Source organism: Spermophilus citellus (genome assembly GCF_964194105.1).
Source record: "Spermophilus citellus genome assembly, chromosome: 1".
In the NCBI taxonomy this organism is placed as follows: domain Eukaryota; kingdom Metazoa; phylum Chordata; class Mammalia; order Rodentia; family Sciuridae; genus Spermophilus; species Spermophilus citellus.
In genome coordinates this window covers 234,006,431-234,021,815 of record NC_138182.1, presented here as the reverse complement: position 1 = coordinate 234,021,815, position 15,385 = coordinate 234,006,431, and the positions used below count along the sequence as shown (strand labels likewise).

Genomic DNA, 15,385 nt, shown 5'->3' with positions numbered 1-15,385 from the left:
TGTTTCAATTTTTTTATTATTAAAAAAATTTACGTTTGTTTTGTCAAATTGCATTCCACTAATAGTGGTAATGATAATTAAATACAGCTCAACTTTTTACTTATTAGGATTGGTTACAGAAAGTAAATTTTAATTTTCATAACTTTTTTTTTGCAGAAAAGGACAATAGTGTACTTTGTGTACAATAGTGTGATCAATAAAAATTTTAGAACAAAATTGTTATTAGGATAAAATTCTGTGGGGGGAATGGGGTGAAAATATAAGTTTAAGAAAAAACTGAATATATGAAAGTAAAAGAAAAGGTCATACATGTATTTTTTAATATGGATCATGGGTATCAAATCACTATGATATTTAGATCACAATGAATATATTTAAAGCTTGAATAAAGGCAGTCATTTTAAAATGTCAATATTTTTTAAATGCCGTTGCATGTCACTATTTAAACTTAAGATGAAAAATTTTAGATGTTAACTTTAAATGTTGTTAGGGCATATAAATATTTCATAACTGTTTGAATTTGAAGCACAAGGGTTTGAATACCATTTCTCTAGGATACCTGACCTGGACAAGTAGGGCTCATGGTGTACTTTGTTCTGTTTTTCTCTCCATCACCTTGGCCACATTAACCAGTGTGACAGAGTCTATGTTCAGAAACAATGTCACTTTTCCTGGTCTCATCTTTCCCTTCTCTTTTGACTAAGTTCCCAGTACACCAGCATTCATTCACCAAACACGACTCCTAAAGCACTAAGCCTGGGTCTCACCGGAGGAGAGGGTGGGGGAAATTGGCCATTCAGGTCCCAGGTAATGAGTACTAAACTAGAGGGGAACAAAGCTTTTCAAAACAATTGGAGCCTGAAGAGATAAGATTCCTGGAGGTGCTTGGACTGGGGGGCTAAGCTGAGCCTTGGGGGGGTGGGTGTTGAGGACCAGGAGTGGACTAGTCTCCCTAACCAGGCAAGGGAGGGGGCAACTCAGTGGTCTGGGTATGGATGATGAAGAGGAAGGAGTTGCTGCCTGTAAAAATGCTGCCATCAAGATAGAAAAATATCTGACATTCTTCCACTCTGGAGGCAAAGAATGCCTGCTTTTATATTCTTTTAAACATTTCTTCTTTAAATAATTGTCTTATCTAGGCCAAGGACAAAGTGGCTATTTTAATATTATAAAGTAGTAGCTCATGCTCATTTCCATAAAGGAAAGCCTCCTTTGGCACTTTTGGATTCGACTATTTTCTAGCAGATCACGGGTGAGTGGCATATCCAATTTATTAATCCTGACATATGGGCACGCCCACTGTAGCCTCAGCCAAGCAGTCCCCGGGGATTACAGAGGCACAGACCGAAATTTCCCAAATTGGAACGAGGCTTTCAGAAATGAATTTCTCTCTCCACTCTGAGTGACTCTGTGACGATTTCCCTGGGGAAGTTGCTAGGCGTTTAATAGATCTCCATGTTAGGAAAACAGATTCTTCCCAGCATTTCAGTCTAAGGTGCTCCCCGCCCCTCCTCAGTTTTGTATTGTGAAGACTGAATCTAATCTCCTTTATGTTCGTATTTATAAACTGTTTCTAGATGATTGTCTCTTTCGGTTGTCATTTGGATAGTCCCAGGAATTAGTTCTCTCAGTCATTCCCAGTTAGGCACAGTCCCCACTAACTGCCTGAGGGAAGGAAGGAGGTCAGGGACCTCAGGTCCAGGCCTGGTTCCCACCACTGCGCCACAGCTGTTAGCCTTCCCCCATCCCTGAGCGCTCACTGGGAACTAAGGGACTGCATTTCAGCCGTGACAATGTTTTGTTGCTCTTGGCCATTGCATAGCAGCTCACATCCTGTATGTTTTTAAAACAGTCCTTCTTATAAAGATTCTTTTCAGGATCTATGGGTTTATGTGGTTTGAGACACACAGAGAGGCTATGCATGCATTTAAAACCAGTGTTTACTTACCTCTGCTAAGGAAATAAAACATAAACAAAATAAAAGGGGCCACATTTGAAGGTCTCAGTTTTTGAGCTTGCCTTGAAGTTCAAATTATTGTTACAAGGTCTTCTTATTAAATCAGACTCATGTCCTCCATCATGTGCTGGTATTTTGTTTGTTTACTAGGGACATTTTAGGGAAGGATCTCCATTTGGTATCTCTTGAGCATGAGGGACCCATTATGACCAAATCTAGGTGCCCATCAGTTGCTGATGAGAGTGTGGTTAGGTTAGTGTAAGGAGGCAGCGACCTCTGGATACCCACTCAGGCCACACTGTGTAGTACAAATATGGCTGCCATGTCTCCCAGGGAACCTGTTTCAGAGAAAGGGCCTAAGGGCTTGACAGATAACCTTAAAGATATCTATTACAGGGCTATTGTACATGTTTGAAAATAACACTGAATTTTTTTAAGGAATATCACTGATTTTTTTTTAACCAATTCCAAATCTCCCCAAGTTTGTCTGGGTGCTATTACTGAAATGCTTTATTACCTGCCTTGAGTCTTCCTTCTCACTTGTGTCTTGCACTTGAGGTCTTATTCCTTTACTCTCTATGCTATGTAGTTTCTTTAAAATTTTTGTAAATACCAATTTACATTATTATTATATATAATAGTGGAATTCATGGTTCTGTATTTGTACCTGCACACCACATAATTTCTCTTCTGTGCCTCTTGTTTTAAGTTCCATTGTTCATTTTAACTTCATTTTCAGTGCAGCTTTGCATTTTAAAAGAGCAACCTGACATCTTTCTTAGTATTGTCTTTGTATCTTCACATGCAGAAAGTCTATCTGTAACTCCCCTCTTCTTTTTGGTCATTACCATCAGTAAATTCCTATATTAGCATTTACTAAGATGAATATCCAATTTCCTGAATTCTCTAGAGGGGAAGCAGCAGATCTTTCAAGTGCAGAACGGTTAGGATGAGTTACAGAAGTGAGCTGCATGTGTTTGGGAATGATTTCCCTTTGAGAAGCTAAGATTCCAACCACAGTAGATGTCATGGGCTCGCATGGGTGTTGCCACCACCAGGAAGGTAGCACTGGAATGCTTCCTTTCACTGGGTGACTTCTAAAGCTTTTCAAACCTGAAGCGTCATAAGAAAGAACGTAACTGATTCTTTTGGAGAGACCAACTAATTTGATTCCTCATGAGCCCTCTCCCCAGTGGGAAAGCACAGGGAAATAGAGCTGGGAAGGAGAAATAAAGGATTTTAAAGTTTTCATTTATTCCTTAAGCTGAAGAATTAGCAATTTGTAAACTATCAGCTGAATAAACATTGAGACCAAATGTTTAATGGGATATACTTTATCCTAAATTGTTTACAAAATGATATGAAGTAAAATATTCTTGCCTTTCTCTTTGGTCTTTTACAGATTCGCTTCTCTTAATTCATTGAAATTTGGGCAAACACCAAGATTTACTATAATGGCTAAAAAAAATGCAATTAGACCAACCTTTTTTTTTTTCCTTTAAGCCTTTGTGTTGTGTAATATTTAAGAAAAATTTATAATCACCTTGCCTGAATTTACACTCAGGAATTTTCAAGCAATGGTGAGACATTGGATCCTTACCTTCTTTGTGAACAGAGAAGAGTTACTTTTATAGAATATTAAATATCAGTGGTAGGAAGAGAGATTCTCATTTAAATGTAGTAACAGTCATAATAATATAGCAGCTAATATTTATTGAGCACATTATATGTGTTTCCGAGGTAAGCCTTTTATTGGGTTACAGGGATTCAGATGATGGTAGGTAGTACTTGTTTAATGTGAGTTTACTGAATGTTTTTATCAATAATGGTTTAAAAACATTTTCTGAAATGCAGTTTTGCATCTAACAGTATGATCCCCATCATAGGTATATGTGATTTGATAATGTATTTTAGGATTTTTCATTTATATTTACAAATAAAATGGACTTATATTTCTTCTACTTTTTTGGAAGTTTTGAAATCAAGATTATGCTTTTATAAAATGAAATTTAAAACTTTCCTTTTTAAAAAAATACCTTATGACATTTTAAATAGCACAACAATTCTGCTCCCTAGAGATTTGATAGTGCTGCCTGTAAAATTATCCTCGGTCTTGTGTGTTTCCATCTAGTTATTTAATTGTTCAGAGTCTACTTCCTGAGTCAGTTTTGATAATTTGTATTTTCTAGGAATCATCTCTAACATCCAGTGTTCATAATTTTCAGCACAAATTGCATGTATTCCTTTATATTTGTATTAAATCTCCTTTGTTTCTTTGGTTATATCCATTTTCTTATTTCTGATGCTGTGAAATTGTATTCTTTCCTTCTTGATGAGCCTTGCAAGAGATTTGTGTACTTTATTGATCCTTTCAAAGAAGCAGCTGTTCTAGTGTTTATGTTCTAATCCTTTAATTTCTGCTTTTATCTTTTAGTGAGTCATTCTTTTGCTTCCCTTAGGTTTATTTGTGGTGGTTGTTTTCTCAGCTTGTTGAATGGAATAATTTAATTATTTTCTTATTTAATAATTTTAATGTGACTTTTTTTTAAAAAAATTCTTTTTTAAGGTAGCTTTGGCTCATCTTTTCTTGAAACTTGAAGCATCTCTCCTTCCACCTTTACACTTAGCTCATGAAGTTGATTCCTACATTGGTGGGAAATCGAAACCGTTGTAGGAGAGCTTCCAGACTTTCCAGTGCTACATCTGCCTCCATCCTTTTTCTTCTTGCTGGTTTGCACAGGCAGTTATTCATGTGCCAGTGGTTGGTGTGTGCCCCATCCTGTCTCTGCTTGCCTAGTTTAACTACTCCAGCAACCCCCCACCAGTCATAACAGATTTTCCCTCTGTTCTGATCATTCCTGTCTACTCACAAGCATGCTGTCATGACTCTTATCTTCCATTCATCTTCCCTTACCCTCACTTTCCCTCCTGATGCCCACAATTTCATTACTTTGCTGTGTAGTCTAATGCCCCTGTGTGTTATTTCAGCGCATCATCTCAGCTTCATCGTCCTCTAGTGTCTTTTGAACCCAGTCTATAAGGCTTTCATTCCCTCACTCCAGAGTCCACCCTTGTCAAGGTTAGCAATGACCTACCTCCACGGTCACTGAATTACACAGGGCAATTCTTAGATCACATCTTACAGACACAGTGCTCACTATTCTCATGTGTGATCCATACTCAACCTCTGGATACCTCAGACTCTTGGTTCTGTTTCTGGCACACTGGTTGCTCCTCCTCATTTTCCTTTTCTCTCTGACTTCTTAATGTTGAAGAGGCTCAGAGTATAGTCTTATATTTTTACCCATTTCTTTGTGATCTCCTTGAGTAGGATGGCTATCACCCATATCCTCTAGGTCTCCAAATTTATATGTCTACCCTTGATCTCTCCCCCAAACTCCAGAGAAGTGTATACAACTGTCTACTCAGTGCCTCTCCTTGAATGCCTGATGGGCATCTCAAACTTTGTGTCTCCTGAACTGAAATTCTCATCTGCTTCCTGTTCAACTTATCTCTTCCATCCCTGTAAGTGTTGGCTTCATCTTTCCAGTTGCTTATGTTGAAATTCCTCTTGGCCCTTTATTCTCTTATATTCCATATCTAGGCCATTGGACAATTCTTTTTGCCTTACCCTCAAATATTTCCAGAATTTGATGATTTCCGAGATTCTCCACCATTACTACCCTGCTCTTAGTAACAACCATCTCTCATTCCAAGTACAGATTGAGTATTCCTCATCCAAAATGATTGGAGCTGGAAGTGTTGGATTTGGGATTTTTAAAAAATATTTTAGAATATTTGTGCATGTCTAATGAGATATCTTGGTGCTGGGATCCAAGTCTAAACATGAAATTTAAGTTTCATATACACCTTAGACACATAACTGAGGGTAATTTATTTTTTGGTATGCCTGCATTTTCATTGTGACCCATCATAGGAGGTCAGGTGTGGAATTTTCTACTTGTGCCATCAGGGTCACGCTCAAAAAATTATGGATTTTGAAGCATTTGGGACTTTGAATTTTCAGATTAGGAATGTTCAACCTGTACTGCTCTAACATCCTCAGTGTCCTCCCCACTTTCATCACTCCCCCTCCTCCCCTAGAGTCTGTGCTCAACACAGCATGCATTGGGATCCTTTCAGAATGTCAGCCAGATTGCTCTTCTGCTTGAAGCTCTGCAGTTACCACATGTTGCACTCAAGAGTAAAAGCCGAAGTCTTCACAAATGATTTGTCCCCTGTTTCTCCTCAGGCTTTATCTTCTCCTGCTCTCCCCTCCCTGGCTGCACTCCAGCCAGGCACTTGGTTCCTGTTCTGGGGATGTGACAGACATGCTGGTGCCTCATGGCTATTTCAAGCCACTATCTAGAAATTCTTCCCTAGGTAATCAGGGGACTAATTCCTTCAACCTGTCCAAGTCTTCAGCAAATGACGTCTTCTCCATGGGGCTTATGCTGAGCATCCTGTTAAACTATAGCCTTTCCCCTCAACTGCCAACCCCATTTGCCTGGTTCTAGGTGTTTCTTTTTTATTTCATAGTATTTTTGGTTGTCTGTGCAATTACATAATTCATTGTATTTGCTTTATTGTCTGCCTCCCTCTTTAGAATGTAAATTCCAGGAGGGCAGAGATCCTTGTCTTTCTTTTCACTAATGCATCCCAGAAATGTAGAATAGCACTAGGCACGTGGAGGGAGCTCAATGAGTATTTGTCAAATAAATGAGTAAAATTAAGGCTATGATTTTTCTGTGAGAAATATTGGCTGCAGCTCACAAAATTTGATGTTCTGTACCTTCATTGTGTTTGGTTTCTAAATAGTTTTCTGGGACTAGTAGGTTCTTTCTGAGTGGAGAGAGATGACCATTTAGGGAGGCAATCATAGCTTCTCAGTGAGGGAGAGTTGTCGGGGGGGGGGGGCAGTGCCCCCCTTTAATTCCCAGATCAGTGTCCCAGGCAGATAATGGGACAGCTGCCAGATATTTATTTGGAAAGGGATATGCCTGAGTCAGGGTACTGGTAAAATCATGAAACAACTTCCTACCACTTTAAAGGAAATCTATTAACCAAGTGAAGCGAGGGTGTTCTATAAGCAGAAGTGTGGGTGTATTTCTGCTTTTTTTTCTTTCAGTGAGCACTTCCCAGATTCTGACAGTAACTTGTGTTTTCAGAAGCCTTGGTTTTTGGAGATAACATGAATATTCACTCCTTTCTAAATCTTCAGTGGTATTTTAGTGAGACACCAGGAAAAGCATCACCAGGAACTTGGGTGGACACCATTTTTAACCAGAGAGTGGTTATTTAAAGCTGTGAGCTTTTGTACATTAGTCCAGAATGTTAGTTGACCATTTTAAAGTCTCTTTGTTCTATTAGGTATTCAAATGATTCCTCTTATGCACAATAAGATTTTTTTTTAAGCACAATAAGATTTGCTTTAGATTTTTGAGTCTAGTTCTCCTATTAATCCTGATTTATTAAATGTCTGGAGGAATAGCCCAGAACAAAGTTCATTTCCTTGCATTAGAAATGGAAGTACTACAGACTAGAATTGATACAAGAACACTTATCTGTGAAACTGCTGAATTTGTCTTTTTGGAGAGTTTCTTTCTAGAATTAAGAATAACATCAAACCGCACTGATAAAAACAAATGTTATACTTCATTTTTGATATTGCATAGAGATGTAAAGCATTTGATATACTAAGGGACAGTGCTTATTCCTTTATTAAAGAATTGAGCTTTCAGTGTGATTTTGGTGGATTCAGGAAAATGAGTCTTTAGAGATGCTACTATTATGGTTTCCCACAAATAATCTTAAGCTGACTTTTTACATGTAACTTTTTCATGAGAAATTATTATATAATGTTTGTCTTACTTAACCAGGTCCTTTAAGAGGAAATAATAAATTACTTAAAACCAAATCACATTTTTATTAAAACATTATGCTTGGCTGGGGATGTGGCTCAAGTGGTAGCACACTCGCCTGGCATGCACGTGGCCCGGGTTCCATCCTCAGCACCACATACAAATAAAGATGTTGTGTCTGCCGAAAACTAAAACATAAATATTAAAAAAAATTTTCTCTCTCTCTCTCTCTCTCTCTCTCAAAAAAACAAACAAACAAAAACAAACAAAATTATGCTTTATGAAGGTGACTGCTTAGTTTGTCTTTTTTTAAAAAATACTTTTAACAGAAGTGCTTTAAAAAGAACATTTGGTGATGGTAAAGTTTATATCAGGAAAATTTTCCCCTTAGTGGTCCCTGGAACACCTCCCTGCACCCCAACCCCTCTTTGCCAAATACATGGCTAAGCTATTTCTGGGTCTGGTGGGCTGAAAGGAAACAAGAGAGGTATTTTTGAAAGTTTGACTCAAAGATATAAAGTATAAAATTGTCACTTTTGGTGGAATTATTCTCATTTTATTTCCAAGCAAATATAGTGATTATACATTGGCCCCTTACTAATAAACAGGGTGTTCATTTTCTCTGTGGCAGGGGACAATCTGTTCATTCTGTTCTATTTCCTTTCACAACAGTTATAACAATATTTGATTTTTGATATTTTGGTTATAAGTTGTTGATTTTGAGATATACCTGCAAAGTCTAGAGTTCAGAGAAATAACAGGGAAGTTTTTTGTGTGCCTAGGAGTCAGTCCTGGTGAACCGAATCGTCAGAGTCAGAGCAAGTTTTGAACTCAAAACACATCAAACTATTTAGGTGGGGTTCTGGCTGCTTGTGATGAGTTCTGGATCTGGTTTGGGTAATTTTGGCCCCTACTTGGTAAGAGGAGAATGTATTTATGAATTATGAAATGTAGAACCCTTTCAAATAGCGTTGAAGTGGTCCTAATGTGTGAAGTCATATATACAAAGGAACCGTTTAAATAATTTTTGCTTTAAAAAAAATCTTACTAGATGAGGTATTCAAACATTAGGTTTCCACTGTAGGCTGTCAATCACGATCTACTTGCTTCTTTAAAAATCTTTCTTTCTTTTCCTTTTGAGAACACTAAAAAATCATGTTTCCTTTTTTTTTTCCTTTCAGATAAGTATAGCTTGCTTTTAGTGAAATATTTTGTCATTTTAAAGAAATGCTACTATTTTCCTGATTATCTGATTTCTGTGTTTACAGTTTGTTTCTGTCAGTTTTGTTTATGTCTTAATGACAAAGTGATACTTTCTTGTTAGAACTACTATATCAATCTTTTATTTGATCAGAAAGAAACTTTAAAAAATGGCTTCACACTTTATTTCATGTTTGAGGATAGTTCACATATTTGTGTTTTACCAGAAATTACTTAAGGACATGTGTGAGAATTAGTTTTAAGCCTTAAGAACATATGCATATTTTATCATTCTCCTTACATTCTTAATTTGATTTTTAAAATGGTTATAAATATTGGATGTGCTCATGACTTATTGTCAAGTGAAAAACCTCCTTCCTCCAAGAATAACATGCCTGATGCTTCATTTGCTTCAATTGCCTTCAGAGCTTTAATGGTTCTGTTATCAACAAATGTGAATGCTGAAAATGTAGATATTAAAAGCTCTTGACTTTTCTACCTTCAATGCTAAATAAGGGGATGTCTTTTCAAAATAGTATCTGCTCTCAAAGACACCAGATGGCCTAAAATTTTCTTATTGTCTTAGCTTTTTCACCGCTGCAACTAAAAGACCCAACCAGAACAACAATAGAGGAGGAAAAGTTTATTTGGGGCTCAAGTTTCAGAGGCCTCAATTCATAGACAGCAGGCTCCATTCCTTGGGGCTCAAGGTGAGGCAGAACATCATGGTGCAAGAGTATGGCAGAGGAAAGCAGCTCATATGATGATCAGAAAGAGAGAGATCTCCACTTGCCAGATACAAATATATACCTCAAAGCCACGCTGTCAGTGCCCACCTCCTCCAGCCACATCCCACCTGCCTTCAGTTACCACTCAATTAATTTCATCAGGTGATTAATTCAATGATTGGGTTAAGGTTGTCATAACCCAATCATTTCTTCTCTGAACCTTCCTGCATTCCGAGATAAGCATGAGATTTTGGGGTCCAGGGGTGGAATGCTATGGTTTGGATGTGAGGTGTCCCACAAAAGCTCACATATGAGACAATGCAAAAAGGTTTGAAGTAGAAATGATTGGGTTATGAGAGCTTTAGCCCAATCAGTGAAGTAATCACCTGATGGGATTAATTGAGTGGTAACTGAAGGCAGGTGGGGTGTGGCTGGAAGAGGTGGGGCATTGAGGGCGTGACTTTGGGTTATATATTTGTATCTGGCAAACAGAGATCTCTCTCTGCTCTCTGTTCATAGAAGGAGTTTCTTCTCTCTGCCACACTCTTCTGCCTTGATGTTCAGCCTCACCTTGAGCTCGGAGGAATGGAGTCCGCTGTCTGTAGATTGAGACCTCTGAAACTGTGAGCCCCACAATAAACTTTTCCTCCTCTACAGTTGTTCTGGTTGGGTTCTTTAGTCACAGCAGCGAAAAACCTGACTAAAACACTTAGACAGCCTGCCCGTACCATAGGTAGGGTTATATTCCAGTATTTCTGCTTTCTTTTTGATCCGTTTATGGATTTGTCTGGCATTATGTCTGTCTTGGGCTTACTGGAAATAGGGGAGTATGAGACAAACAATAGACTGCTTCATATATGAGTCTTTATTTTCACTTCTTAAAATGCAAATATTTGTTGTATACCAGTTATGCAGTGGGCACCATGACATGGGCTGGAGACTCAAAGTTATGTTAATAGCATTCTCTTATGTTAATGTTATTTTGCTCATTTATTCATTAAGCAAGTATTCTATGAATTCTCCTTATGTGCCAGGCGCTGGGATATAGCCATTAAACTCTGAAAAATGTTAGCTGGCATTCCTGGCTGTGGATGTCAACAGTAAACAAGTTAAAAATATGTGGAGATATAACATCGTGTGTGTGTGTGTGTGTGTGTGTGTGTGTGTGTGTGTGTGTGTGTGTTAGATAGTGGTAAGTGATAGGAAAATGAAGAAAGTGGCAGAGAGAGCTAGGAAGGGTGGGGGGAGGCAATGATAGGTTGAAAATTTAGATAAGATTGTCAGGGAAGGCTGGGAGGATCTCCTTGAGGTGACATTTGAGTAAAGACCAGGAGGTTGTAGATAAAAACCTAATAGTGTCATTTCCCTGGGGGTCAAGGTTGAACACATGCAGATACAGGTTGTGCTGGGAGCCAGAGTTAGGTTCACTTTACCATTTCCCAGGGAAGACTCTGTGGAGGAAAAGACTTCAGGTGGGAACGCAGAGGAAGAGAATGAGCAGAGTCACCCAAGTGACTGGATAGCTGCTCGGGTGCTCCTGGTAGCAGTGTCTGAGACTGGGGCTGTGGAGATGAATTTGGTCTGGGGTTGGTTTGTGGAGCACTTGCTGTGCCATGTTAAGGGAGCTATGATTTGATGCTTTTCAAGCTGGCTAGTGTATTTATAATAGGTCATCTGGCAAAGCAGTGGAGGTTGATTTAAGGGGAATAGGCAGTTTAATGGAGGCTATACTGATGGTTCTGGTGAGGAATGTTACCTACAATTGGTGTGCACAGGGAGTGGCTAGAGAGGTCAGAGTGGGTTTGGGAAGGATACTCAGTAGAACTTAGTTGCATGGGAGGCTTGAAGGTGAGAGGAGTCAAGTAACTTTTTTTTAAAAAAAATATTTTTTAGTTGTAGATGGACAACAATACCTTATTTATTTATTTTTTATGTGATGATGAGAATCCAACCAAGTGCCTCATGTGTGCTAGGCAAGTTATCTACCACCGAGCTATAACTCTCATCCTCAAGTAACTTTTTAACCTATAGTAAGAAACACATATCACAACCTGGTACACATGCTACCAATACATATAACTGTTATAGAATATGTTGCTGAAGCACAGTTTCATAAAACATTTTACCGTATTATGTGTTGTCTGCTCTGATATTTTCTATTTCATTATATTTCACTGTCTTTAAAATGCTGGCACCAATTCATCATGTTGTGTCCACTAAGGGTCGTGACCTACAGTGTAGAAAGCACCAGTAGGCTTCTTCAGGTAGTTTTCTCATGGCTAGGATGTTTTCTCTTCCCAGATCTTCTTTGTGATCCCATGTCACCAGACTCCCTCCATTGGAGGGGAGTGAGGGAGAGGGCAGTGCACAGTATTTTTTTTAAATCAATGAATGAAATATTGCACTGAATATTTAAGAAAATATTGTGCTGCCCACTTGGTGAACCAACTGATGTCACTTAGGAGTACAGTTAAGAGAGACACACTGGTTAAGTCACAGTAGTTGCCTAGGTAATGTATTTGCTAAGAGGGTGGTTAGTTGTCCTGGAAACATGGTTAGTGGGGGTTTTGTGGGTACAGGAAAAGGGATGTAATCTTTTATTTATTTTCCTATTTCCTTTGCTTTGAAAATGCCTGTCCTCCTTGGAATGCAAAATGGTAGAGGACCTTAGATGTCATGAGTCCATTGCACCAAAATCAAAAAACTTCTTTGTTTGCTTGAGAGATTATAGGCTACTGTTAAATTCTTCCTACTCAACTTGGATGGCTTTTTATAGAGTCACCCGTGGGAAGGACTATATGCCATTTTGGTGTTTGCCTATGGGACTCTGGGTTGGGACCATGTTAGAAACCATTGTGGTTTTCTCCAACCAAATGACTCGGGTTTTTTCAGCTCTAAAACAGCAGATAACACCACCTACTTACTCTGGTTGTTCCATGAGGATTAAATGAGGCAACCTATATAAATACAATGCCTCAAGCATAGGAAATGCTTATAACAAGTGTCTATTGTTATTTTTTCATGTTACTAAATTATTGACATTGGAAGACTTTATTTTATTTAGCAATAGAAAGGATGTGGTAACTTTGTGAGTCTCATATATAGAATGAGCTAAAATTAAAGTTCATTTCTTGGGGTATATTGATATTTTTAATAGGGTAGAGGAATTTCCATAAAAAATAAAGATGTGTTTGAATTCAGGAATAAAGATATACTATATATTAATGTTGAGATAGTTTGTTTCATAGGTAGGTGGCTTCTGAAGGACATTAGTTCTTTGGAATAATGCACCCTCGGTTTGTTAAGGTGAACAAAAACTGTTAAAATATGCTGGCTTTATGCCCCCAAATGAAACAGAAATGCATATAATCTTGACTATTTTAACTTAACTTTGCTATAGTCATTTGCATGGTGGGTTTTCAGTGCTTTTTACATGACCAAACTTAAATTTTTGACATGAACTATCTTTGAGTGATGGAAAGTCATGATTATAAGGTATCTATTTCTTTTGAATAGTAAAAGTTAGAATTTAGCACATAGAAGTGTATGGAAATAGGTAACAAAAGATGTCTCTATCAGAATAATTCTACTGGAAAAACTTTCACATTCCCTTTGAATAAAATAAAGAGAATAGGAAGAAGGAACATTATTTTTTCTTGGGAGGACATGGCAAATGCTCCTTAATAAAAGTCATGATAACTTTTTTTACACCAGTAGGGGGTAAATATAACTTTCTAGAGAAATAACACCTGGAAGTCAGTCCTTTCTGTTTGGTTCCAGTGGAGGAGATGGAGGGTTAAATTAAAAGGGTGAGGTGGGTAGGAGATTGCTGAATGCTATTTGGTTCCTCAGGTACCATCAGTTTTTTGGTGGTTTTTGTTCTCTTTTGTAAACATGATACTGCATTTTCAGGGAAGTTAATTAAAGCAAAAACACCTAATATTTAGCTCTTAAATTTGCCTTTTGATAAAGGGAAACAAGCGGAGCTGCACTTAATTGACCCATTTAAAAGGAAGGATAAGATAAGTGTGTATTTTATTCCAGTGAGTGCAATGATCATGCATTTAGGGATATTTAGATATGGATTTTGTGCTGTAATCTGAGTAAGAATAGTGTGGCTTTTATTGGTGCTGGGTTTTGAAGTGGGGGCTATCTGTTAAATGATGGAGTGCGTTAGAAATCAGATGTTTTGAGTATGTGCGTGTATGTGTTAACGTGGACATTTAAATTACAAATGAATATTACTTTGTTTAAGTGAAATTAAAGAAATAACTGTATTGATTAGCTCTATTCCTTGGAATTCTGTGCATTTAAACCATTTGGTCCGGGGCTGGGGATGTGGCTCAAGCGGTAGCGCGCTCGCCTGGCGTGCGTGCGGCCCGGGTTCGATCCTCAGCACCACATACCAACAAGGATGTTGTGTCCACCGAGAACTAAAAAATAAATATTAAAAATTCTCTCTCTCTCTCTCTCCTCTCTCACTCTCTCTTTAAAAAAAAAAAATAATAAAATAAACCATTTGGTCCATGCTGTACTCCTGGTGTACTGTATGCCCAAGCACTGGGTCTGACTGCAGCATTCTTTTTTCATAATGAAATGTACATTAACTATGCAGTTCTTTCATAGAGCAGTGTTTTAATCATTCTCTATTGATTTATACATCACTTCAATGCTGCATATTGAAGGCCTCTTATTCTAAGTCTCCTTTACCCAGAATCTCATTCTGTCTACCTGACTTGCATAATGTGCTGGGACTCTCTTAATTTCCACCCCGCCATGGGAAGCAGTCATGATTAGGAAACCACAGAAGGTCAAGCATACTTTTGCTTTCTCTCAGCTTTCTGAGGTGCACAGAAGAAATAATGGGCTTAGAGAAATATTGTCATTGTCCATAACTGATAATGGGTATCAGAACTTAGTTAAAATTAATAAGTGCTGAGTTTCGAGTTTGGGCATGAGCCTGAATGATTTATTGAAAGCTGGGGATGCCAAGAGGATGTTTTGCATTTACCAAAGGAGCAGAGTGATGATGAGAGGACTGTCAGTTGGTGCCTGAGTTTCCTGCAAGAGGAACATTCCAGGCAGGGTAGCTAGCAGCTTCATGAACAGCAGTTGTTCTTTGAACCCAGGGTTGTTGCTACAAGCTGGCTAATACAAATGGGAATATTTTCTTTTTTCTTTTGTCTTAATGTTAATTTGAGTGAGAGGAAGTGTAGATCTGGTTGATGTGGATGAGGGATGCCTACATGGACTTGAATAAATAAATTGAATCCCCTGCCCTCCCTCAGCAACTTAGAATCTCATTTGGATTGAAAGGGCTAGAGCTGGGTTTTACATATGAGGAAAACTCTGCTTACTTCATTATTATTCATGGTCAAATCCCCAAATCTCCTCCCTGAAGGGATGTATTCTTCCCAGCAAATTAAAACATCTTTTTTTTTTAGAGACCAAATGATGATGGTGTCAACTATTGATGAAGATGAATAGGTAATTCTTTTCTCAATTTATACATTCCTTTTTCTCCCTTACTGTTCAGATAGGGTTTGCTCACTTAAACCAAGATCCAATATTTCATTTACTCTCCTCTCTGTAGGTTGTACGCATTGTGTAAATCTCCCGGTTAGGTAATAGAGGAAAAT

General features: G+C 38.1%; 1 protein-coding gene across 7 annotated transcripts in view; it reads left to right on the top strand.

Moving 5' to 3' along the window:
• MAST4 (microtubule associated serine/threonine kinase family member 4) overlaps positions 1–15,385 on the top strand; it is a gene marked incomplete at its 5' end in the record, with an annotated part of 570,488 nt that overhangs the window by 125,123 nt on the left and 429,980 nt on the right. The window contains one exon of one of the 7 annotated variants that reach the window (XM_081294783.1): positions 15,191–15,233. The exons of the other annotated variants lie outside the window; for them this stretch is intronic. The remainder of the gene's footprint in view (positions 1–15,190; positions 15,234–15,385) is intronic. 7 annotated transcript variants of the gene reach the window in all.